This window comes from Cryptomeria japonica, chromosome 8, assembly GCF_030272615.1.
Source record: "Cryptomeria japonica chromosome 8, Sugi_1.0, whole genome shotgun sequence".
Taxonomy (NCBI): domain Eukaryota; kingdom Viridiplantae; phylum Streptophyta; class Pinopsida; order Cupressales; family Cupressaceae; genus Cryptomeria; species Cryptomeria japonica.
In genome coordinates this window covers 639067763-639095311 of record NC_081412.1, presented here as the reverse complement: position 1 = coordinate 639095311, position 27549 = coordinate 639067763, and positions in this window count along the sequence as shown.

Below are 27549 nucleotides of genomic sequence, written 5' to 3'. Positions count from 1 at the left end.
TTATATGTTCTTGCACCTGAAGGGTTTGGTTACTTACTTGCTATTGTTATCGTTGTTGGGCATGTCTATGGTATCTCTCTGCCTAAGTCACCTTCCCAACTTGTCAATGGCCACTTTGTAGAAAAATCTTTTCTTACTCTCATTGAGGATGAAGATAATGTGCAATCCTCTCTTCAATGTCTTAACACTTTTTGCTTGGCTTCCGGTTAGGCCATTCAGTGGCACAAGATGCAATGTTACAGATAGTCCTTTCTTCCTGCTCTACCTTGTATCTTTTAGTATGAATGGAAATGGATTCAGCATGGTGAAATATTTCACTTTCTGGGCATTCTTTTTGCCTTCCAAGCTTCACCTTCGGATCTCTGGCAGGCGGTCTTAGCCAGAATCGAGAAAAATCTTACCTACTGGATTATTAGAGTTATATTTAATTAGCTAATAATTATTATTTAATTATTAGTCTATTATACAAAATGCTTAAGCTAAACTTAAGAATCTTATAATTCTTTAGGGTTTTCACCTTCAGGGTTTCGAGTATCGTTTTATAAGGATTCTCTCTTTGTTTTTTTTATAACAACTATAATTAAGGGTCCTCAGATGTCTTTCTTTGAGTAGGATGTCTCGTCTTTGGATATTCTTTTTGTTTCTAGTATGTTGTCTCTTCTGTTCATTGTACTATTTTATTTATGCAAAAGCACTGAGATAAAGTGCCATCATGCATTGTATACTTGGGATCTTGGACATCTTGTGCCTTACTGTACATGCACTACTTATAAAGTGCCATGGGGGGGTTGACTTTTGCCTTTTGTTTGTCATCTTCCTTTGTCAAGTGATTGTTCCTTCCATGACATTAGCCTCATGGTGTGTGTCAAGTAAGTGTTCCTTCCATGACACTATGTACTTTCTCTCCACCTTCGATGTTCCTAGTTCTTTGTCATGAAGTTATTGTTGGTCGTTCTCTTTAGTGTACCTGTCCCTCTCTCTTTTTAGCATTATGGGGAGGTTTTGTTGGCATTCTACACTCTAGTAAGAAATGATGGTGTTTTCATTGATGGCAACCTATTGGCAACCTACAGGCAGCCACTCGGCATTCATCTAGTAAATCACCAGCAGGCACCGATATTGGCAGAGACTTCACCAGCAGCGACAAGAATGTATACCGACACCCTAGCTGAAAGGAACAAACTTTTGTTTATTGTATTTAATTGTAAATATATTTTTGTAAAGCCGACATGCAATATTGTAATAGACTCATATATGTATGACGTCTTGTAAATCATTTTGTAACATGGATGGACATATGATGGTAGAAGTGATGAGAGAATATTAAGGTAGATTTTGTATAAGGTTTATGGTTATACTATGAGCTTAAACCAGTACTGAACTTGGCATACCAAATGTTGAATGGTAGCAATACATGATATTGGATTCTCATAATCCATTTTTTGTAAGTTAGTGAGACTTCCATTTGTAATTGAGCAGTGAGCTCTAGGCAATTGGCCTTCCTGCATGTGCAGGCCCCTCTTGTAAGTAATATTCATTCATTAGCCAGTGAGTGAATATTGTGGGTCACAAATCCCACCGAGATTTTTCCCACACTGGGTTTCCTCATTAAAAATCTTGTGTTATGGTGTGCTTTCTATGTTGTCTTTACTGTTCATATTTACTGCATTAATTCTTGTTTACCGGTACACTGTTTTGGAATGCAAAATACTTAATAAGGTTAAATCTTCTCATAACCAGTTAGATACTGATTCACCCCCCCCTCTCAGTATCTTTGGGACTATCATTAATCCTAACAATTTGTATCAGAGCCTGGTCCTCTATTTTCAAAAGTCTAACAGCTTGAGGAAGATTCTGACACCGGTATAGATGGAAAACTTGAGAAAACAATTAGAAGGAGCTCTTGTGGACTATGCTGCAGAGAAGTTGAACAACATCAAACTTGAAGATGATCTAAGGACTGCACAGGAATTCATTCAAGGACTTTAGGAGAATATTACTATTGCTAGAAATAAGCGAAAGTAACTTCATGAAAAGATGCAGAGTAATGATGATGAAAATGAAACTCTTAATGATCTTGTGAACAAATTGAGGCAAGAAAACATGACTTTGAGGAATGAAATGCAAGACATGACTATGAGATTTTGTAAAGATATTGAAGACAAAAAGAAGAATGAAGATGACCTAACTAGGAGACTCAATGATGCTGGAAATGAAAATCTAATACTCAGTCATGAAAATGATACGTTGAAGATAGATTTGATTCACATGGAACATGATAAAACTAAACATATGAGACAAAAGGGAATTCTAGAAAATGAGTTGTCTACTGCAAATCAACATAAAGAGAAATTCAAGAAAAGTTTAGAAGAACTTGATGATATTCTGAAAAGTCAAAAACTTAATGGAGACACTAATGGACTTGGATTTGAAGCTGGAGAAAGTTCTGGTACTGCAAACAATCATGATCACAGTAAATCGGTAAGACAACTTAATGCTTACAAATTTAATGGGAAATGCTTTAACAGTAACAAGTTTGGTCATAGAGAAAATCAATGTAGATCTAGAAACAATCAAAACATTAATGCACCCACTGGTCAATGTTCCAAATGCAACAAAATTGGTCACAATTCGGAAAACTGTAGAATGAATGTAAGATGTTATGTTTGTGGAAGATTTGGGCACTTATCTAATTAATGCAGAACACAAACTGGCATAGGAGAAAGGCTATTTAGAAGAACAATGTGACTTGTTATGCTTGTAACAAGATTGGACATATTGCAAAATTTTGTAGAAGAAAGACTTCACCGACAAATAATAAAGGGCCCAGTTTGAAAGGCAAAGAAAAGGTTGATGAGGTAACGCAAGAATTTTCAAGACAATGGATTAGAAAGACAGATCAAAATATTGATGAGACTATTCCTTCACCGGTAGAACAGAGTATTACTCCACCGGTAGGAGATTCTTCATCAACTTGAGAAGTAACCCTTTGGGGGTATTGCAACAAGTTGAATATTATGCAAATTACCCTTGGTAGATGGTGAGAAGATAGATTTCTTCTTTACCAGTAGATGTGTTAAGTTTCACTTAACCGATGAGCATTTTATGCGGTTATTGGAAGAAAAGACATTATAAATCATTGATTTTCCCTCTTTTTCAATTCACCGAGCATTCAAACTTTCAGAGAGTGCAAAAATCCAAGCGAAGGCATCCAAGGTGAAGAAGTGAAGCAATCTCTTTCAAGCAATCAAACCATTATCAGGCAAATTAAGGTATTTATCAATGGCTTCCTCCTCTCCTCTGAAATTTATTGCAAACCCTAATGTTGTTGAAGTTATGAAGTGCCCTAGGCCTATTTTTAAAATCATTCCCAAGATAACTAAACAAGATGATTCCATAGGTTCTTTGTCAAAAATTTCAAAAGGTGTTGCTTATGCTGAAGACCCTAGAATCTATATTCATTGTCATATTGAGGAATTAGGTTCTAAGGAAATATTGAAAATGTTTAAAACTGTTATCTGTGATGAAAATGAAAATGTAAAACCCAAGCACAAGGTAATTGAAACTTTAGGTTTTGTGGAAATCTTGGACATCCTTAATTTTCCTAAGGAGGTACTAAGAATTGTTCTTAGCAGAGCTCATGGAGAATTTCTTTGGCTAGATTCAGTTTGAAAAATCACCAAAGAAGTAATTAGGGCAGTGACAGGTTTACCCTCCACCGATAGCAGGCCAGACCAGATAAGACTAAGAAGGTTCCTAATAACACTATCATGAAATTAATAGGAGCAACATATGATAGCAGATCCCTGAGAGTAAATGATGTCAAAGATAAAAATGTCAGATTCATAAGCATGATCCTAGGTTATATGACCACACATGCAAACCGACTTAACTTAGTATCTAGTCTTTGCATTAAAAGTGCATATGATATGGTGAATAATGATGCTAAAATAGATGTATGTGAGTAGTTAAAGCATGAGTTGATAGACAACCTGAAAAAGATCAAAGGTGATAAGAAAGGAACATTTCATCTTGGCAATCTTCTTGTATGTCTCATGTTGTACTTCATAGAAGAAGTTCCCGGTATTGGAAAGAAAGACTTTGGATATGATATGCCGGTAGGTAAACAACTACTATAAATCTTCACTGGTATGGGTACAGACAAAGAAAACAATATAACGGAGTACTTCAAAACCTTCAAAGCAAAAATGAAAACAAGGGAGAGACTACCACACAGTGTAGTGGATAAGTACACCAAGGAAATATGTTTTGTAATTAAAAAGGATGAAATATGGATGGAGATAGTTCTTCCTAGAACTATATGGATAACTGAAATGGGGTATGAGGCAGATGTAAATATCATTGAAACTTATGCTAAAGCCTTGTTAGAGGTACCTAGAGAACCCAAAGAAAAGGTTTTTGGAAATGCAGAAACAATAGAAAGTGATGTAAAAACATTGAAATGGAGAAAGAGAAGAGAAAAGTACATTCAGAGTGCATCTAAATAAGTAAAGGAAATAAAAGAAAAAATCATGAACATAACTGGAATAAAGGAAAGTGACCTAGAAGGATTACAACTGGAGGCACATATCTCACCAGTTGGTACATCATCTGATAGTGAGATACCTGTTGAGTTTAAAAGAGTTAATAGGAAGAGAAAACCTTCACCGGTACCCTCTCCTCCTCCCAAGTAAACAAGAACACCAAGGCAGAAGAAATAGGCAGTGAGACCACCGGCAAAGAAGTTGACACCCACGAAGAAGCAAAAATGGGTTATACCACCATTGGACAACTTATTGAGTGAGATAATTGATGATGGTAACTTAGCTCTATACAATACATTCACTAATGAAGAAAAGGAAAGTATTGAGAATAGCATAATTCTACATCTTGTCATATACAAGAAAGTGTTAATAGAAGTTGTAGATGATTTACCAAATGAATTGTATAGAAGGTTAGATGCTAAGAGAATTGCAGTTATGGAGGTAGATAAGAAAATAAAGATTGAAAGGGTGAACTCACAAAGCTGGTTCCCACTTTTGACAATGAAGGAAATTGGCAAAAGTGGAAAAATTTGTTTACGGGGGGTTCAAGCGAAGTGGGGATGTTCGAACGGAATACCCTTTGGGGTTCGAGTGAAGACCCCACTTCGCTCTAACCCCATCTTTTGAGCGAAGCACCTTTAATGCCCATTTATGTCATTTTTCAATTATAGCACGGGGGTTTGATCAAACCCCCCTTCATTCGAACCCCCCTAAAAATGGGGGGTTCACTCGAACCCCATTTTTAACACTTCTCTGAAGATTTCTACATTTTTTGCAGATTTTTGGCCTTGTAACCTCTGGTTGAAGGTTCAAATGGAATGATCTTGACAACCCAAAATGTAGTATTATAGTCCTTGAAGCAAGCTTTCCAATGAATATAATTTTATTACATATTGAGTTTATTATGAACTTGTTTTTTTAATTTTACCAAATATAGGTTTTTCACCGAACATGAACTTCTCTGTTCAACGCATTGGGAAAAATAGGAAACTAATTCAAAAAAATTTTGAAAAATATCTAAGCCCTGGGTATTGATGTCTTCTTTCTAACAAAAAAAATAAAATTGAATTTTGATATATACATAATAAGTTATGTGTTCAAACGTAAACCTATGTCTGAATTATGACTAGTCAGACTTCAAAACTTAATAAAATGAAAATTATTGAACATATCACTGTCAAACCAACTGCAAGCCTTGGATATTGATGTTACAAACCAAAATTTGAAAGAATTGAGTTTTTTATCATTTATAGAAAAAAAGTTATGCGTTTCAGGAGACACATCACTCTTAAAAAATGTAGTTCGTTGTAAAAAACTACTTTTCGAGGGAGATGGAAAAATTTAAAAAAAATCCTTCAAAAAGAATTTGAAAAAAATATATATAGAATCTACAGACAAAATTCTACAAATCACTAATTTACATCATCTTGAAATTCTTAATAGTTTAAAATTTATAGTTGTCGGAAGTTGAAGATTATTTTAAAATTGTTCATCTCATGTCAAAAGTGGCAAAAAAGTGGGAACCATTATTGTGAGTTCACCCGAAAAACTTCTAGCAGTACATCCAGTTAACTCTATAGAATAAATTGATGAATTAATTAGTGAAGCTAGTAGATCAGTTTTTGCAAGTGGACACCAACATGTAAGCCTAATGGTTGGTAGAGTCAATGAAGTTGTAGAGGAAACAACAGACAAGTGGGACATCTTTTTTGTAGAGAAGAAAAAACAAGAAGAGCTGAACAAACCTAAGAAAAATTTCAAGGTTTCTCAAAAGGACAAAGACAAAGGAAAAGGTAAATTTGGTGGATTGCCAGACATAAAAGTAATTGACAACCTACCACTTCCTTTGGTTACTCCATCGGTACACACTAAGAACACATCGGCTATTGAGAATGTGGACACAACACATGAGGACACTAACCTTGAGTTAGAAATTTTATACACAATGAACATTGATACTCAAGAAGTAAACATTGTAGTGAATAAGGATAACACAAAGGTAAAGAAAGATATTGCTACTGAGCAACCAACAGAACATAATGAGGTTGAAACACAAATAGGGAAAGCATAGCAAGAAGTACATTCAAAGAAACCCTTGGACAATGAAATGGTTACTGGTAATATTGATGCAAGCATAGAGAAACCCACCAAGATAGTAACAGAGATACCAGGAGCAAATAGTGCAGACAAACCAACTGAGAAACCGGCTGATACATAGGTACACATTGAGACAGTACAAATGGTAATCACTGAGAAGCCTAAACCATTGCTAATGGAAATGCAAACTCATACTGATCCACCAGAGGTTGATTCAAGAAAATTGATCGTTAGCACTGCAAGCACTGAGATAGTAAAGGCAATTGGTCAAACTTTTGGTACTTCACTGAGTGAATGCAGACAAACAAATGTGACTAAAGTACTTTTGGATTCAATAAAGAAAATAACAGCTTGTAATGCATGTTGGTATCTTAGTATGGTTTTATCATTGATGTCAACACCTACTAAAACTCTAGTATTTTGGAGAATCAGCAACATTCACTAGAAAGCAAATGACTTATGCTCAATCATCGGTATATGGTACAGTGGCAGGATATAATGACCACCGGCACTTGGAATGGAATGGAAAACACTTGGAAATATCAAAGACATCATTTGGACAATTTGTCTTGGTGATTTTCTTATTGGCATATTCATATTTGCATATTTGTTGTTACCGGCAAAAAGGTGCAAGATATACACCAACAGGTTTATCTTTTCCAGATCAGCACGACACGCTATGGAGATGATTTATTATTATTGTAAATGTATCAAGCCAACATGTTGAATCGGTTATTGCATCGGATATTGTATTGTTTGTAAAAAGATTTTATTGTAATATCTTGTAGAGCCGACCTACTAAAATTGGTCTTAGGTTATGATATAAATGTAGGATCTTATTTGTAAGATCGGTAGTGGAATGCGAAAAATAATTGTGTGAAGGTATATGCGAGAATAAGTAGAGATATACACGCAGACATCATTTGAATGTGAAGGAAGGTTTTGTGAAAGCATATCAGAACTACACTAGTACTAAATCCAGCATATGAAGATGTTATTTTGAGTAGTACATCCTTATTGGATTTAACCATCCAATTGTAGTAAGTGTGACTCCTATTTTGTGTTTGAGCAGTGAGCTCTAGGCACTTGGCCTTTCTGCATGTGCAGACCCCATTTGTATACACTTACTATCTATAGCAGTGTCATCTGATTGTGGGTAAGGTTTCCCATCATGGTTTTTCCCCTTATAGGGTTTCCACGTACAAATATTGGTGTTATGTATTGTGGATGACTTTGTCTTTTTGTTTCATGCATTAATATTTACCGGTATTGCACATTATCTGATAAAATTATCCACCGGTATAAAAAACTATTTCACCAGTATTAAGCAGAAATTTGATTAAGTTATTTTTGGTTTAAATTTATTTGACAACTGATTTAGCCCCCCCTCTCTCAGTTGTCTCCTGGACATAACAATTGGTATTAGAGCTTAGTCCTCTTTTGCAGAAGTTTAACAACTTGAGGAGATCCAATGTCTACTAACTATTTCAAAAAGGATAGTCCTAAACTTGATGGAACCAACTATGGCATATGGAAGATCAGAATGGAGACACATCTAAATTGCATTAGAAAGGACATCTGGGAAGTTACAAAGAATGGCTATACTGCTCCCACTCCTGGTCAGCCTAATCCACCTAACTTGACTAAAGATGAGGAAAATGAGTACAAAGCAAGAGAAGCACTTTTGAGTGCATTAACAGATCAGCAAATCATGGGATTATCAGATAGATCAACTGCTAAAGCTATTTGGGATCATTTGGAAACACTGAATGAAGGAGATTCCATAGTCAAAATTGCAAAATTGAAAGCTTCTGGGTCAGGTATGAAAATCTAAAAATGGAAGAAGATGAAAGGATTTCTGCTTTTATGGAAAGAGTTAATGAAATTGTTTTGGGTATTAAATGTTGTGGAGGAACCTTAAGTGAGGATGAAATTGTTTCAAAAGTTTTAAGAGGATTGCCACCAGTATATAAAATGAAGGTACTGCTACAAATGAATTAAGAATAATGCCTAATATATCAGTAACCAGAGATACATTGATTGGAAAACTTTCAGCTTTTGAAATTGAGGAATTTGGTCATGTTGCTACTATAAAGATAGATTTAGCCTTTAAGCATCAACATCATCTGCATCATCATTTGACAAATCTGATTGGAAAGCCTTTTATGCAAGAGAACTTGAAGAAAGCAGGAAAGAAAATGAAGAACTTGAAGAACTTGAAGCACTATTTGCAAGGAAAATGCCTAAAGGTCCAGTTGGAAGTAAGTATGAAGGTAAAGCACCATTTAAATGTTTCAACTATAATAAGATTGGTCAGATGGCCTCAAGATGCCCTGATAGACATGCTAGACTAAGAGAAGAAGCTAGAAGAACATACAAGCCTAACCCTAAATATCAGAGATACAGATTTAAGAAGAATAAAGACAAATCTTGTTATCTTGTTGATGAAGGAGTGACTGATGATTCTGATGAGGATCCGATAGATAATGGATGGGTTTTTATTTCTATAATAGAAGATCAACCAGCACCTACAGTCCAACTGGTAGAGCAAGCCTTGGCAGCTAAAATTGAAGCAAAGGATGAGTGGATCATTGATTCCATATGCTCACATCATATGACAGGAGATAAAGGTAAATTCTTAAACTTTCAAGAATACAATGGAGGCTTAGTGAGATTTGGAGATGACAAAGTTTGTTTGATCAAAGGTAAGGGTATAATATCTCTTGATGGTAAGCATAATATTGACAATGTTTACTATGTTGAAGGTTTAAAGCATAATCTTTTGAGTGTTGGTCAATTAGTTGAGAAAGGATTTCAGTTACAATTCAGAAATGGAAAATGGAAAATCATGAATAGAACTGGTTTGGAAATTGCAACTGGTAATTAGACTAGAGGTAATATCTTTCATTTGAATAATAGTGAAAAGACATGCTTGATTGCACGTATTGATGAAAGTTGGCTATGGCATAAGAGACTTTGTCATGTAAACTTTGATTGCATGGTGAAAATTAGTACTACTAAGGCAGTTAGAGATTTACCTAAAATTGTCAAACCTCACAATATAGTATGTAAGGAATGTCAATTTGGAAAACAAGTTAGAGCTAGTTTCAAAAGTATTCTAGAAAAATCCAATAATGCTCTTGATTTAATTCATACTGGTTTATGTGGTCTGGCTAGAACTAAAAGCTTACAAGCTGATAGATATTTCATGCTAATCATTGATGACTATTCTAGAATGTGTTGGGTTACTTTTCTCAAAGAAAAATCAGAAGCCTCTGGAAAGTTCAAACTGTTCAAAGCAATGGTAGAAAATGAAACCGGTAAGAAAATCAAATGTCTAAGATCAGATCAAGGAGGAGAATTTACATCTAAGGAATTTAATGCATTTTGTGAAGTAAATGGAATTAGAAGATAGCTATCAACACCTCAGACACCACAGCAGAATGGAGTTGTTGAAAGGAAAAATAGAACTATCTTGGATGTATCTAGAAGTATGTTATCAGAAGCAAACCTACCATATGTATATTGGAGAGAGGCAGTAAGTACAGCGGTCTATACATTCAACAAAGTTCACATAAAAGGTGAAACCGGTAAGACCCCTCATGAACTATGGTTTGGTATTACTCATACTCTTAAATATTTCAGAATATTTGGAAGTAAATGCTATATTAGAAGAGATGAGTACATTGGGAAATTTGATCCTAGAAGTGATGAAGGAATATTTCTTGGTTATTCATATAAGAGTAAAGCATATAGATGTTTTAACAAAATATTGCAGAAAATTGTTGAAAGTACAAATGTGAAGATTGATGAACAATTCAGAGGAACTTCAAGGTATATAGATTCTGAACCGGCAATAGAAATTCTAACAAATGAACCTACACTGAACCCACCGATACAGAATGAAGATCTAGTTACACCGGTATCATCTAAAAATTCCACTATGACTGAGGAACAACAACAAACAAAGACACATTGGTATGTAAGATTGAATCATTTTGAAGATCAAATAATTGGAAACAACTATAAAGGAGTTATGACAAGAGGAAGATTGGAAAATGAAGAGGTGTGTCTTATTTTTCAAATTGAACCATCATCAGTTAATGAGGCATGTGAAGATAAATATTGGACTAAAGCTATGGAAGAACAATTAGAATAAATTGAGAAGAATAACACTTGGACATTAATTCCCAAACCTAAAGATAAAAATGTAATTGGAACCAAATGGGTATTCAGAAACAAACTTAATGAAGATGGTAAGGTTATAAGAAATAAAGCAAGACTAGTGCGTAAAGGATATTCTCAGAAAGAAGGAATTGATTATAATGAAACTTTTGCACCGGTAGCTAGAATTGAGGTAGCTAGATTATTTTTGGCTTTTGCAGCACATAAGAACTACATAGTATATCAAATGGATATTAAATGTGCATTTTTGAATGGAGATCTTGAAGAAGAAGTTTACATTGAACAACCTGACGGATTTTTTTGACAGATAACAAAGATATGGTTTGCAGGTTAAGGAGAGCTTTGTATGGATTGAAGCAAGCTCCAAGAGCTTGGTATGCAAGATTGGATAAGCATCTTTTGAAGATTGGTTTTTCTAAAGGTAAAGCTAATAGCAACTTATACTATAAAGTGACTAATAATGACATCTTGGCTATAGAAGTTTTTGTTGATGATATAATCTTTGGAGGAGAAGATGGATTATGTAAAGACTTTTCTATTAAAATGTAGCAAGAATTTGAAATATCTATGATCAGTGAAATAAGATTCTTTTTAGGATTACAGATTTCGAAGACTAACAAAGGTATATTCTTAAGTCAATCCAAATACTTAAAGGAGTTACTAGAGAAATTTGGGATGGAGAACTCTAAACCCGTAAGCACACCTATGACTAGAAATGACAAACTATCACTAAGGGATGAATCTACACCTATTAATCCAACTAGATACAAATCTATGATAGGAGGTTTACTGTATTTGACACAAACTAAACCTGATATCATGAATGAAATATGTATTGTTTCAATATTTTAGATTAATCCGAAAGAAAATCATGAATCAGTAGTAAAAAGGATTTTCCGGTACTTACAATGCACTATAAATCTTAGATTATGGTATCCTAGAGATGAAAACTTTGAATTATGTGTATACACAGATGCAAATTGGGTAGGAGATGTGGATGATAGAAAAAGCACCACTGATGGAGCATTCTTTCTTGGAAGAAGACTAGTTTCTTGGTTGAGTAAGAAACAAAGTTGTACATCTTTATCAATAGCAGAATCAGAATATGTTGCAGCAACAACTAACTGTACACAAGTACTATGGCTTAAATAAATGTTGAAAGATATAAAAGTAAAATGCAAGGAACCTATAACTATCTATTGTGATAATACTACAGCAATTGATATATCTAAGAATCTAGTACTACATTCTAAAACAAAACACGTTTCCATCAAACTGAATTTTCTAAGGGAAAATGTTGAAGCAAAGGAAATAAAACTGGTTTATGTGAATACTTAAGAGTAGATTGCAGATATCATCACTAAACCTCTGCCTAAGGAGACTTTTGAATATCTTAGAGAATAGCTTGGGGTCATACCCCCACTGGTAGATACTTAGAGAGTTGATATTTGTCATCAACTGGCAGAATTAACAGAGAAATATTTTACTCCGGCTTTGATGAGGAAGCTACTTCTCAGGGGGAGTAGTTGGTATACTAAATTGATTGGCATTTTGTATATGAACTTGGATTGGTAATAACTTTGGTATTTGATGTCAAAGGGGGAGAGATTGGTATGGAAAAACACAAGGAAACACATGTTACTCTTAGGGGGAGAGATTGATACTTTGGGAGAGTTTACTTATACTTTGGTAATTGTTGGTACTTTGGTATTTAGCATTTCTATTTTGGCACTTTGATGGTTTTTCCATCTTGTGTTGCCATCAATGCCAAAGGGGGAGATTGTTGGTATTTTGGTATGGTTTTGTCATTGATGTCAACACCTACTAAAACTCTATTATTTTGGAGACTCAACAACATTCACCGGCAACCAAATGACTTATGCACAGTCATCGGTATATGGTACACCGACAGGATATAATGACCACCAACACTTGGAATGGCATGGAAAACACTTGGTAATATCAAAGAAATTGTTTGGAAACCTTGTCTTGGTGATTTGTTTACTGGCATATTCATATTTGCATATTTGTTGTTACTAGAAAATAGGTCCAGGATATACACCGGTAGGTTTATCTTTTCCATATCAGCACAACACACTATGGAGATGATTTATTATTGTTGTAAATACATCAAGCCGATGTGTTGAATAGGTTATTGCATCGAATATTTTATTGTTTGTAAAATGATTTTATTGTAATATCTTGTAGATCCGACCTACTAAAATTGGTCTTAGGTTATGATATAAATGTAAGATCTTATTTGTAAGATCGGTAGTGGATTACGAAATAGAATTGTGTGAAGGTATATGCGAGAATAAGCAGAGCTATACACGCAGGCATCATTTGAAGGTGAAGGAAGGTTTTGTGAAAGCATATTAGAACTACACCGGTACTGAATCCAGCATATGAAGATGTTATTTTGAGCAGTACATCCTTATTGGATTTAACCATCCAATTGCAGTCAGTGTGACTCCTATTTTGTGTTTGAGCAGTGAACTCTAGGTGCTTGGCCTTTCTGCATGTGCAGACCCCATTTGTATACACTTACTATCTGCAGTAGTATCATCTAATTGTGGGTAAGGTTTCCCACCTTGGTTTTTCCCTTTATAGGGTTTCCACGTACAAATATTGGTGTTATGCGTTGTGGATGACTTTGTCTTTTTGTTTCATGCATTAATATTTACCGGTATTGCAAATTATCTGATAAAACTATCCACTAGTATAAAAGATTGTTTCACCGGTATTAAGCAGAAAGTTGATTAAGTTGTTTTTGGTTTAAATTTATTTGACAACTGCTTCACCCCCCCTCTCTCTTGTCTTCGGGACCTAACAATGCATTGGCCTATAAGGCAATTGATGACACTATTCCCATTCTTAAGATGATTTTACCCAAATGCAATATAGATAATGTAAAGGACTCTTTAAGTCAGTTAGACACATTGTCTAAAAATATGGCTAGTAATATACTAACAGTTGATCAAATAAATGAGGAAAAATTCAAGGAGAAAATGGAAAATGAAAAAGGAAAATTATTTGAAGAAACAATAAACAAGTGCACATAACACATCAATACACTTTTACCGGCACTGAATAAAACAATTTTGGAGTATAAGGAACTATACAGAGATACTTGCAAGACAAATTTGTTAACAGTGAACATTGATAAGGAAATAAGCAAAGTTCAAAAGGAGATAAATGATATAGCTGATAAGATCATTGGTTCATTTGAACCTATTTTAGTTATTGAACAAGAGATAGCTAGATTTGAGGAAAAATAATAGAAGTTAGAGAAAGAGAAAGAAAGGATGAAGGCAAAAGCCAGAGAGTTTAAGCACAAACTCAGTCCTAAAGTAGACAACCTTATCTCTCAGAGGAAAGAAATATCCGAGGCATTAATTCAAGGTCAAAGGTCACCAGAAGAACATATGCATCATCTCACTGATACAATCCATAGAACTGAGGCAACTATGAAGGACAACAATAGATTCATACATAGTTTAAACTTGGTTTTGGCTGCCATATTTTAGATTGTAACCAACCGGTTACAAAGTTCAAGTTGAAATTTTGCACTCATTTGACAATTTTTGGCAACCTTTGTCATTGATGTCAAAGGGGAGTAGTGGACAGAGAAAAATATTCAGAAGACATCATCTGCTCAAGGGGAGCACACATTTTTGGTAACTTTTTGGTAGATGTTGAATTGTAGCAGAACATGATATTGGATTCTCATAATCCATTTTTGTAAGTCAGTGAGACTTCCATTTGTAATTGAGCAATGAACTCAAGGTAGTTGGCCTTCCTGCATGTGCAGACCCCTCTTATGAGTAATATCCATTCATTGGCTAGTGAGTGAATATCATGGGTCACAAATCCCACTAATTTTTTTCCCACACTGGGTTTCCTCGATAAAAATATTGTGTTATGGTGTGATTTCTATGTTTTCTTTACTATTCATATTTACTACATTAATTTTTGTTTATCGGTACACTATTTTGGAATGCAAAATACTTAATAAGGTTAAATCTTCTCCTAACCTATTAGATACTGATTCACCCCCCCTCTCAGTATCTTTGGGACTGTCATTAATCCTAATAGGTTTTTGATGTTGGCTATAATGCTTCCTTGGTTCGATTGATCATCTCTTTAGGCTTTGGTGTTTCATGCCATTTGTATCTTCGAGTTCACTTGTTTCCTTTTGTTTTCCATTTGATTCGAGTAGTGTCATTTGAGGGTACTCATGCAGATTACAGTCTTCTCTACTTGGTCAGGTTCTATTTCAGTGGAGGTTCTTCAAATCCGTAGTTACTCTTTGACATTGTTTGCAACTATTTCTTGCTTTTGGTGTTCTTCATTCTCTTTTTTTGTTCCTATCTTCTAGAACACTCTTGTTTGGAGGCTTCTTATCCCTTCACTTGAGCTTTCATCTCTTCTTGGAGAGGAATTTTTTTTCCCATAGGGTTTTCTCCTTTTTGTCCACTTTACAAAGATTTTATTGTACTTGGGTACCTCATCAGGCCTAGTTGTCGGGACGCATTGTTTTTTTAGCCCTTAGTTGGTTTTTAGCTACTCCCTAAGTTCATCTTAAGGGGGGATGTTAGAGTTATATTTTATTAGCTAATAATTATTTATTTAATTATTATTCTATTATACTCTATGCTTAAGATAAACTTAGGAATCTTATAATTCTTTAGGGTTTCGAGTATCCTTTTATAAGGATTCTCTCTTTGTATTTTTCATAACAACTGTAATTATTGAATTACATTCTTGTTGCACAATCAATATGACTCCTCTTTTCTAGATCTTTGAATTCTGGCATCCATAGCTTTTTTGCTTCTCTCCTTATGTGACAGGTTTGCATGCAGGTGATCTTTGGGAGCTGTAGAGTTGGCTACAACCCATGTTTACTACTCTTCATGTTGGGCTCTTTCAAAGGCCTCCTACATGAAGTTGGAAAGACTTTTGTGAGCATTTATTTTGGCCTCTGAGTCTAACCATCATGGTTTTTACAGGGTTACTTAAGATTATTGTTGTCTCCCCAAGGAATCTGGAGGACTCGGCCTTATTTCTACCCAAAACCAAGGGTTGGCCTTAAGTGCTAAATGGGTTATCAAATCCTTATCTAGCAACGTGGCCTGGAAAATTATTCTCTAGCATTGCATTTCTTCATAATTTCTTTCAAAAAGGCCAGCCTGGAAGGGGATAGGCTTGGAAACCTTTCTCACCATGACAAACCCTTCTCAGATATAGGGTACTTTTATGGTCAAAAGTATGTGGTGTACTTGGGAAGCTATCAATCCTTGGCTGTGGTGGGTCAGCAATGGCTTTCGGAATGGCGTATCCATGAATAAATAGAACCTTTGGTGGTCCCCTCATTTTCAGGTGCAAGGGTTACCTTTGGCCAAAATTCAGGGTGTCAGTGCTCTGTGCTTTCACAATGCAACATCTGTACCCCTAAGGATATTTTTTTCAGATCTACTATGAGCCTCCGGTCTTGGGAGGACCTTCAGGTCCAATTTTTCCTCTCTTGGCCAGATCAACAAACTTATGATCTTCTAGTCTCGACCCTTCCCTTAAATTTACTTCATAAGCTTGGTATTTGGTCTGTTATACCTTGGTGGAAAGACTGGAAGTATTATCCTTGGACTCCTTTTACCAACTACAAACCCAAAATGGGTTATCTCTGGTTGGTTCCTCACTTGCCTATGGCTCATACTCTCAATCAGTAGTGGCACTTGCAGTCTTCCCAGACTGCCTGGAGATTTAGGTTTTTGGTTGTCTAGTCTACCATCACTGAGCCTAAGATTGCTCACTTTTCTTGGTGTGTTATCTTTCAAGGTATTCCTTTGGGTTCCAGACTCAAGCATTTGGGAGTGCCTAATCCTCGATGCCCTTTTTGTGGTCACCCAAAAACTTTTATGCACATTTTTTTGGTTTTGTAGAAGAGCTTAATAGTATTGGAGCTAGATTCATGACTTTTTTCAGCCTTTTTAGCCTGAGCCATTTTCCTAGCACATGGCTCTTCTATGTGATTTGACTAGAATCCCCTATAAGCTCTCCCAGATATGGCATGCTTTCAGAATGGAGATCCTTTTTAGTCTTTGGAAGGATATAAATGCTATTATTTTTTCTCACAGCTGCTTGGATATTAATGTTTCTCTTTATGCTAAAGCTTGCATTTGTAACAATGTATTAATGCAGATTCAGGTACAAGATGACAAGGTGGCCCACCTTCAAGAGCTCCTTCAACACTAGGGAAATGTCCCTTGTGCGATTGCCCGAGTACTGCTGGACTCTGTCTCTGTCGACCATACTCCACCTTGTGGCCATCACCACAGTTGCAACTCCTTTGCCTGCTGCTCTTAGACCCCATGGCCCCAACCTCCTCACCACCCCTTGGGCAGGAGAGATGTTTCTTGGCATTGTCGCTCGGCTTCCCAAGGCACTAGCTTATGAAAACATGTTGTCTTTTGGTACCTACACATTCATAATTCCTAATACCAACTATAAGACACGCTCTTCAGGATTTAGAAAGTGGCCCTAGTAGAGGAGGAGTAGTTCAACTTACTATTATGTTCAATATCTAGAGTGATATAAGGAAAGCAATCTCTCTTCAGGACTCCAAAAGTGGGCCTAACGTGGGAGAAGTATGTCAACCTCCTATTATGGTCAATATGTGAAGTGATATAGGATGTAAAAATCTTAGTTATTTTCAAATAGGATTCTAAATGTCTTATGTCAAAGTTTATAATATTCCTGTTTAAACTTGTCTTGTGACACCGTCGGAACTTATTTTATCATGTGTTCCACATTTTATGATTCCAGGTGTCAAAATCTTCTTATCTTCAAATAGAATTATATCTATCTCACTGTCAAAGATTAGAGTTTCCTGTTTAAATTTGTCTTATGATACTTTTGGAGCTTATTTTATCATGCTTTTCCCGTTTTGAAGTCCTGGATCAGATTTATGATATATACAATCTTGAAAAATCTCTCTCCTTTTGTATTGGTTAGAATGTACTATCTAAACCTGTCTTATGACAAGTTGTAAACTTATTTTATCTTACTCTAAAACTTGGGGCTGATCCATTTTATGTTGCAGGTTGAACATTCAACTTTATTTTTATAGACCATTTTGTATAATATGTTTAACAAAGAACTAAACAATTGAGATTTGTTTTTCCTAATTTGTTTATATAAAGGTTGAATATGGTTGAGAACAGATATAATAGTATATAATATTTTCTTAACTAAGACAATTTTAGATATGTTTACAATAGGTGATTTAGAATTATGATTTGTTTTTATTGTGCATTTATTCACAGTCAAGTTAACTTAGATCACAAGTATTTTTCTACAAGTTAGTTTTTAATGGGGTGATGTCATCTCATAGACATATGACATAGATCTTAATATTAAACACTTTCATTTTCGTGGGTATTGAGCTAATCTTCAACTCTTAAATAATAAATAAAATGGTTTTAATTTAAATAAGTTCATTCTTTTATTAAAAACTAGTTTCATATAGTGACAAGTACATAATTGTAACTATAAATATAACTATAATTTTATAACTATGATGATTGATGTTATGCTATATTGTTAAAAAAAGAAAATATAATATTACAATTGTAGAGTGGCGGAATGGGGTTCACTAGTCTAAACATGCAAACCGGGACTCAAACCCATTCACATAAACTCACATTGGGGAAATAAACAATAGGACCAAGTACAAGCCCTTGGGAGAACTGGGATCAGTTGTTTCCTTTCTCTTGTTTTGATGTAATTGGATACCATAGAATGATAAAATAAAATAATTAGGACCAATGATGTTAAATTTTGGGTAATGAGGATAAATAGTAAGCTACCAAATAGATATTCATTTTGTGAGTACAAATCTTAAAATGAGTTCCAAGAGAGGGCCCTATGTCTACAATTTGAGCCAAAAGGTGTTAGACTATGTTAATAGGCATCCTAGGTTTAAAGGAGTCTAATATAGATATTGAAATAAAATAGGATCAATTGGTTTCTCAAAGTATATCCTTTAAATTTTGTTGGAAAAGTGTTGAACATTAAAAATAGTCACCACTATTCAAGGTTTTCTTCTTCTTTAAAGTCTAGATCTCTTCATCTTAGTCTCCTCTTTCTAAATCTATAGTCCTTATGTACTAACCTAAAACCTACACACACAAGAGAGAGGAAAAATGGTGTTGGGTTTTTTAGGATTTTTGCAGGTTGAATTCAAATATTTAAACATTTTTTAATGAGTCTCATTTCCTTGAAGTATCTATGAACGGTTGGCATTGTTAAGTGGAAAACCATTCATGCCTTCACATAAATATTATCATGGATGCCATCTAAAATGCTTGAAAATATGAATACTTAACCTCTTCTTCACTACCTTAAGAATGCTTGATTGCTAGATCACTTTAAATATTTGATGTGATATGTATTCCTTCATGGTATATTTTTCAAATAAGGGGTAAGACTTTATTTTGTACTCAACCTCACAAAATGTGTTGAAAATTACAAAGAATATGGACATCGAGTATCTCTTCCTGCTAAAACTTTTCCAACTATTAGAGGGTTCAAATTTGGGCCCTTTTGCCTAGAATAGTGTGCCTAGTGCCCTACTCTAGTACTAGGGTGTTAGGCACACTAGATTAGTCCTTCTAGACTAAGACAAGCTAAAGAAATAAAAATAGAGTGGAGACCTTAAATTTAACCTTGTTTTGAACTAAATCATGCATAATTGAAGAAAATAAAATCACAAAGGTGAGACTTAAGTGAGCATGAAATTATATGAGTATACAATTTGCAACACTACTTATAGGCCCCACTTTAGTGGGAGTATTACCTTACACTTACACTCATACTCTTAGTAAATTATATGATAGGATTTAGATAATTTCACAAAGACATCAAGGAGACAAGAAATATCAAGCCCTAAAGAAGGTAGGATCTCATCGGTCTAAAAAATTAAGATAAAAGGATCAACAATGATAAAAAATATGCAACATGAAAGAAAGAAGAAAATATATGGCATTTAGGTTTAGTAAGAAGTTGTTTGTTGTGAGCCATATGAGAAGTCAGAGAAAGAGGAGAGACATAACTTCATGGTCTAGTAAGAAGCTACTTACTACGAGTCATGTTACCAAAAAGAGAGATTACAAAGAAAAATCTCAGATTGCTGAAAAATATCACAAAACTTAACTACAAAATGGGTACTATAGTATGCATCAAACACAAATACTACAAAATAAACCCTTAAATTGAAAATTAATCTATTAAAAATTGATTGCAAAATGGGTGCTGTAGTGTGCACCAAGTATATTATGGTGTGTGATCAAAGTGTACAAATCAAACCATTTGTTGTGTGAACAAAGTTTAACATATAGTTGAGTATATTTCTTCAAGTTAAAGTGATTGTGTATTCCTGATTGAGAGAAATTTATTTAATGAATCATACATACATCCAAAATAAAAGAACATTGCGACAATGAAATGACCACAAACATAGGCAAATCAAAGGTGATGGTTAAGGGACATAAAGAGATAACACATAATTGATTGACTATTCAGAGTGAGTATGTGCATTAGATAAACGATGTATATCAAGTATGATTGTAATGAATTAACCTTGTCCCCCAAAGGTAGTATAACTACAAGCATGATAGAAGAAGAGTACATAAGATGAACACCAAATGTCATTTTTTATCAACATGCAAGAGATCAAAAAGTTCTCAACACTTTGCATTGTTCCCAAGTAGACAAAACAAACATACATTTACAACAAGATTAAATTTATGACATGATATGTATACAACATATATAAGAACTGAGTAACAAATAGAGAAAAATAATAGGTTCGATCCCTTCATTGCCTTATACCAAAGAGTAAAAAGGGTGATTCAAAGAGAGTTTAAGAAAACAAATATGCCAAAAATCATATTATGGAGAACATATTACACACAAGCAAACAAAAAAATAATTTAGCTACACAAGTGAGCTATTTTAGAAAAATATCCACCTCATAATATTTCTCAACATCATTTATACATAGTAGACAAGATTCTAGAGGAGAAATTGCTAGCATGGTGGATGAAGTATCACTAGTGACAAAGACGGACTATGCTCTAATGATGAATCACTTGATGTATCACTAGGAGAAAGAGAAATATTTTGAAAATATTTAAGCTATATCATGATTAACCTCATTCATATATATCACTAGAATCATTAGTATCCACGTCATTATTATAAGCATCATCATCCAAATTAATCAGAATAGGATATCTCATATGCAAGAGAGATGAAGAAAACTGAAACATTTTGCCTAGAGAATTTATCTTTGACAAGTTTAATAAAGATAAAGATCCTCCTAAGGATTACAAGAAGGTTGGGAATATAGGACAAAGTTAATATTTGATTGCCTAGGAAAGGGAAAACTCTAGGAATTATTCTTATGATCCTTGGCACAATGTCCACTAATTTTCTCTTTCACTATAATTTCTCTTGTTTTGACTCAAAGTTTTCATGGATGAACGTTGGGGATCATTGAACATTAGTTTATTTTCTCCTTTATAGAAGGAGGAATGAAAGAAACAAACTATTTTGAGAGACACAAGATGTACGTCACTTTTGCCTTTGTCCCTTATAGGATTTCAGAGGTGGAACCACATCATATATAGGAGGAATAAAATTAGGAAGAATTCCAAATCCAAGATGCAACGGTGGAATATCCATATACATAGATGAAGAAAACAAGAGGTTTTCTTAAGGCTTATATCCTCTTTGATTTATACTTTTTGTACAATAGGAAAATGATAGCTTGATGAGGGTCCAAAGGTTGATAGTTTTTTAGGCCAAAATAAATCAAGGGTGAAGTTTCCACAGTTGGTTAATGGTTGATAAAGACTATGATTGATATTATGACTTGTGCATTATGAGGAAACTTTAAACAGTTATAAATGGTATAAGAGATCGCTTTCAAATAATTGATCCAATGTTACCTCAACTTCACATAGAATTGGTCTAAGGTTGGGATAATTGTAAAGGTAACATCTAAGAACTTAATTCCAAATTTTGTATTGGAAGGAAAATGGAACCTATAGTTAGACAAGATAAACCATCATATACCTTAATTATAACATAAGATTTATCATAGCTATCTTGATGAAACTGTTATGTAAAGAGATGTTTTTTTCATGATTAAATTTACTGTACATGCTGGATCAATGTGAAATCCATGTGAATGCTTATTATTAATCTTTGTAGTAATGTACAATGGTTCATCGGGTTCTTTAATGATTTTAGCATTATAAATTATACACCTTTAATTATGGTGTCTAATTTCACACTCTCCTAGCACTAATTTTATTATTTCCCATTCCTCCATTCATTATCAAAACTTAATTGATTTAAATTAATATTATGGGTCTTATTCTACTTTCATACATCAACATTTTATTATTTCCGCTCTTTGTTCTAGGTGTTCCCTTTATCTTTTATTATTCACATTTATTATAAATCCTACCCCATTTGAAATCTCAAGACATTTTTCCCCCTTCTAAACATTATATATTTGTGTACAAGATTATATTCAAGATTATGAACCTATTATCTCACATCCCTAAAAAAATAAGGATGAAATTGTTAGGATCGGGATGGCCATCTAATGTATTTTTCCATAAATTATAGGAGGGTAGTAAGAAAATCCTATCATATTCAAATCTAGCTTTCTACAAAAAAATAAATAATTCTAAGTTGGCCTAAAGGTATTTTCATTCTTAAATCCTTACATAATGCATCTCTCTCATTTTATTTCATGACACAACATTATCTTATTATTTTATTCCAATCCTAGAGAAATTATTCTGCTTCAAGAGGATTTGATTCGACAAGTAGCAAGCTACATCAAAGCATATTCAATTATATTTATTTTATGATTTCATTATGGATTTTATGTGATTTATCATATTATTGCATCAAAATATGGAGGAATTATCCTAAGATAATTGCACCGCCTACTAAAGGTATAATCAATTTAGTCAATCATTTACATTCAAACATTTTAATTCTAAATCTAATATTTTCTCTCAAAAGGCACACTTTCAGGTATAGTTACATTTTAATTCAATTAGGATTAATTACAAACCCTAGGTTTGACTTAGGCAAACCCCTATCCAAAGCATAATTTCACTTCTTTTGTATGTAGGTAATAGATCTGAGAGATACAAATAGAGAATTTTTGGTAGAGGAGATGAAGGTCAACAAATGTGGCTTTTGTAGAATTGAAAAGTACAGGAATGTGATTCCTACAAGGGACCATGACACCCAAAGAAGACCAAGACACCTAGAGAGGACTAAGAGACCCATAGAGGACCATGACACCCAAGCCCTCTAGTTCTTGTTTGTCCTTATCCTTGCCTCAATCTCAAGTTCCTTTGCACTTCCTTGTTTTATATCTGCATCTGTGGATTCTTATCTTATCTTAAATTTTCTTTATATGCTAATGCTTAACACACTACAAGACAAAACTGGTGGGGGGTGAATCAATTTAGACCTCAAAATACTTAATTTTTAATCTTTAAACATTAAAATACAACTATGAGGCCCTACCCCAACCCGTCCTAGCATTTTAGTGATTTTAATGTTAGAACTATTATGGATGCTTCATTTCTATGCATTATGGATATAGAACTTTATATGATCCTAGGATTGGATAAGATTGATATAATATTGATGCTTCATTCTATAAATTATGGATGTAGAATTTTATATGATTCTAGGATAGGATTACATTGACATGGTGTATGTCATTTATTTGAATTTCAGAACTTTATTATGATGTTAGAATTATGATGCATGTCTTACGAAAGGTTGGAATTTATGAGGATTATGATAATTGCTTATGTGGATTTCCTTGGATATATGGTAAATTGATTTGTATAATGGCAATTGTATGTAGAGTGATTGATTTGTATTCTTATTTATATGTTTAAAATTATATGAGGTCATTTGGAATTACTAATGTGTAATTGAGATGCATAGGAAAATTATCCATGTGACCATGGAAATAATATGGAGAATCAAGCCTAGACCGTTGTACATTTGTAAAACTAGGGGTTGTCTATTTAGAGAGACGGCACCCCGTATGTATCCTATTTTATTCGTAAAGGTAAATGTTGCATGTGTGTTAAATTGTATTTATTAATTTGTTTAAATCCAACCAAAGACAATTTCCATGTGTAAATTAAGTAATGTATTTTATTGTGTCACTTGACACATTTGCTGAATAGTGTTTTGATTTTGACATGTTTCTTGGAGGGAAATTATTTGAACCAAAGCCTTTTTCAAATAATTGAGCGTGGTCCCAAATTTTCCTTGGGTGGGGAGTCTTTGGAGTGGTCAACTCAGGTTTGACCCGTAGGTTAACTTCAAATGGGTTTCTAAGGGGTCAAATGGACTCCTAGGGTTAGTTTAGGGGCTTTTCCAAAGGTCCATAGGGTATACCTATGGGTTAGAGGTATTTTTAAGCATGTAACCACTCCCATGTGACTGATTTGACCCTTCAAAAATTGATTTTCCCAAGATGAGAGAAAATCCAACTTGGAGGACTCCTCCTAGGTTAGCTAACCATCCCTTCTTGTGTCAGTTCTGCTTCTGCATTTTTCTCTTCCCCTTTTTTATGATTGTAGTTGGTGAAACCTATAAGAGGTTGGGAAGACCAACCAATGGGAGCTCACACTCTATACAAGAGTTTGGAAAGAGGGAGAGAAGCCTTCTTAGGCAAAGGTTTGAGACTTAGGAAGGTAATTACCCATTGTCCATCTTTGGAGACTAGTTCTTGAAGTTTTGAAACAAGGGTAGTATAGGAATTTTGGCTAAGTGTTGAAAGGAAAGAAGTGTGGATTTGGGTAGATCTACTACAAATTATCCCTTGCAAACCCTTGGCAGATTCAAGGTTGGTTTAATCTCTTTATATGCATGTTGGAAAATTGTTTGAATGATTGTGTGTATTTAGTTGTTTTCTTCCTTGTGTTTTTAATTGTGAAGAAAGATGTGTGTTCTTTCCCTTGTTTTTGGTTAAGAATTTTTTTATTTGTGTTTTGGGAGTATTCAAGGCCAACTCACCATTGGGAGGGTAGAGTGTCCTTGGGGTGGAGGGTTGTTTGATAGCCTTAGAGTGAGGGGATCTCTTTGGAAGAGAGTGATCTCAAGGGATTTTTGTGACCCTTTCTACATAGTTATTGTTTATGCATTTGGGGGTCATAAAGGGAGAAAGTATGGCTTGCATGTCTTGGGGGTCATAAGGATGTTGGGACAAGTTTGGAACTTGTGATGTTCTTTTGGTTGCCTTGTGATGGCCGTGTGTTCTAATATATTGTAGTTTCTCCTCAAGGTACTTAGTCCACTTCCACCCATGTAAGAATCACATTATGTGATGGTGTTAAGCCTTGGGATGGAAATATGTTTGTTGTCAGTTGCGTCATGCTTGTTTGTGTATTGCTTGAGTGTAACCCATCTAGGTCCTGGTTCTCCAAGCTCAGGGGTGGCTTCTGGTAAGCCTCAGTTGGGAGGTGAGCCTCCATGGTCACAACCTTAAGACTTTGTATTGCAGGTTTTCTTGGAAAAAAGAAGAAAAAGAAAAGCTAGGAGATGCTACCATTATTATTTGTTTTAGTTGCAATGAAGATTGTTTTATTTTTTAAGCCCTCATTGAATAGAATGAGAGGCTAAGTTGGGTATTCACCGTTTTGTAAAAGCCACTATGTTGAAAATAAAAGTATTTCTTTATGCCATGATTTATTTAAAATGAAATGCTTTCTTTTATTAAGTTTGTTATTGCAAGAAAGAAATGAAAATAAATAAAGAATAAATTTTCTATAGTTTTGAGTTAAAATCTATTTGCATTTATTTCTTGAAAATAAAAGACAATTCTATCTCTTTATGCATATTTAAAATCATGGAAATCAATGAATACTAAAGCATGAATGTTAGTGGAAAGAAAATAAATCCCTTACTCTGATTTATTTATTTCCAAATTCAAATAAGGTTAAATAGGTATTAGTAAGAAGAATAATTTTGCATTTTACATGATGGTAATGTTTTTAAGTGATTTCTAGACTATCTTAGTGCTGCTGTAATTTTTTTATTTCTATCATTTATTTCAAAAAAAATGCAGAAAATAAAGGTTGATAAATTAATATATTCCAAAGGTTAACTATAAGACATTAGAAATAAAATGAAATGCATTTATTCTAACATTTTATAATCTGCTTTAATGTTCTTAGGAAAAATATGTTTTAGACATACGAGAATATTTTACCTTCATATTGCTAAGTCCTTTTAAAGAAACTAATTAGTTTTAAATAAATTGTTTGAAAAATACAACAAAGGAAAAATCTATTGTATTCTTATCTAAATGATTTTTATTTTAAATCTATTGAAATGAAAATGTATATCTTTCTAAAGTTGTTGTTTTCTTTTCCTTATTTATTTACCTGTCATTTTTTTTATAGCATGTAATTATACATACATATATATATATATATATATATATATATATATATATATATATATATATATATATATATATATATATATATATATATATATATATATATATATATATATATATATATATATATATATATATATATATATATATATATATATATATTGTTGGAATTATGAGAACCGACATGAGCCTTATGTAAATTGGCATGAAGACATAATGATATTGTATGTTGTCATTGATGTCACTATGAGACATAGTGTGAACCGGCACATGAGATTAGAGAAGAAAGAGATACCGGCATATGTGTGAACCGGTATATGCCTAAGTGAAGTGGCACATTTGTTCAAAGTGAACCGGCATGCACTGATGGGAACCAGCACATGGAAGCACTATATGACTACTGGTTGGTAAGGCAACTTCCACTTCGGGGTTTCCGGTTGGAGTATCTCAAGTCTATGTGACTCAATCGGTGATCTTTGTGTGATGAGTCAGTAGTATGATGGAGTACAGATCGTGTTTCCACGTAAGCTCTGTGCGCGTGAAGGATCTTTCATGAAGAAGACTATTCCTATCTACCTCGGGAATGTGCGAAGTCTGTCAAATAGTGATAACGCGTGATGGGTTATCAGCCGCCATGAAAACGGTGGATAATGGACGATGGAGAATGTCTTGAGATCGACTCAAGACTAGTGCATTCAATGTAGTATGTTTCAATGGTCAGGATCGAACCATTTGAATTGCTCAACCTAATAGGTTTAGGGTTTAGGGTTTTTGCTACCAACCTGTATGTTCCCTATAAGGTCAATGTTAGGTTTTTGTCTAAAGTTGTTGGCCAAACGTAGTGAGTGCGTATCCAACGAAAGTGATAGAAGTTTCTTACCAGATCATAGGAGAAAAGAGATACCTGCAAAGTGTATGTGCAGAAGGAGAAGAGAAGCCTAAATGGATCTGTATTAGTATTAAGTACTATTAACAGATCATTGTAATACCTGTTGATCTCTAACCACTTCAATAGTTGAAAAATCCCCTAACAAGGTAGCCTTAACTGGCTTGATTCAAAATCCCTTATATCGGGTGGTCTTAACCGGCTTGCTGTAAATCCCTTAACTGGGTAACTCGAAGCTAATGAGTTCTTAGAAGCTAGAAAAGCTTAGGAGATCCTTTTAGCTATTGAGTTCTTAAAATCCTCTAACAAGGTTTCCC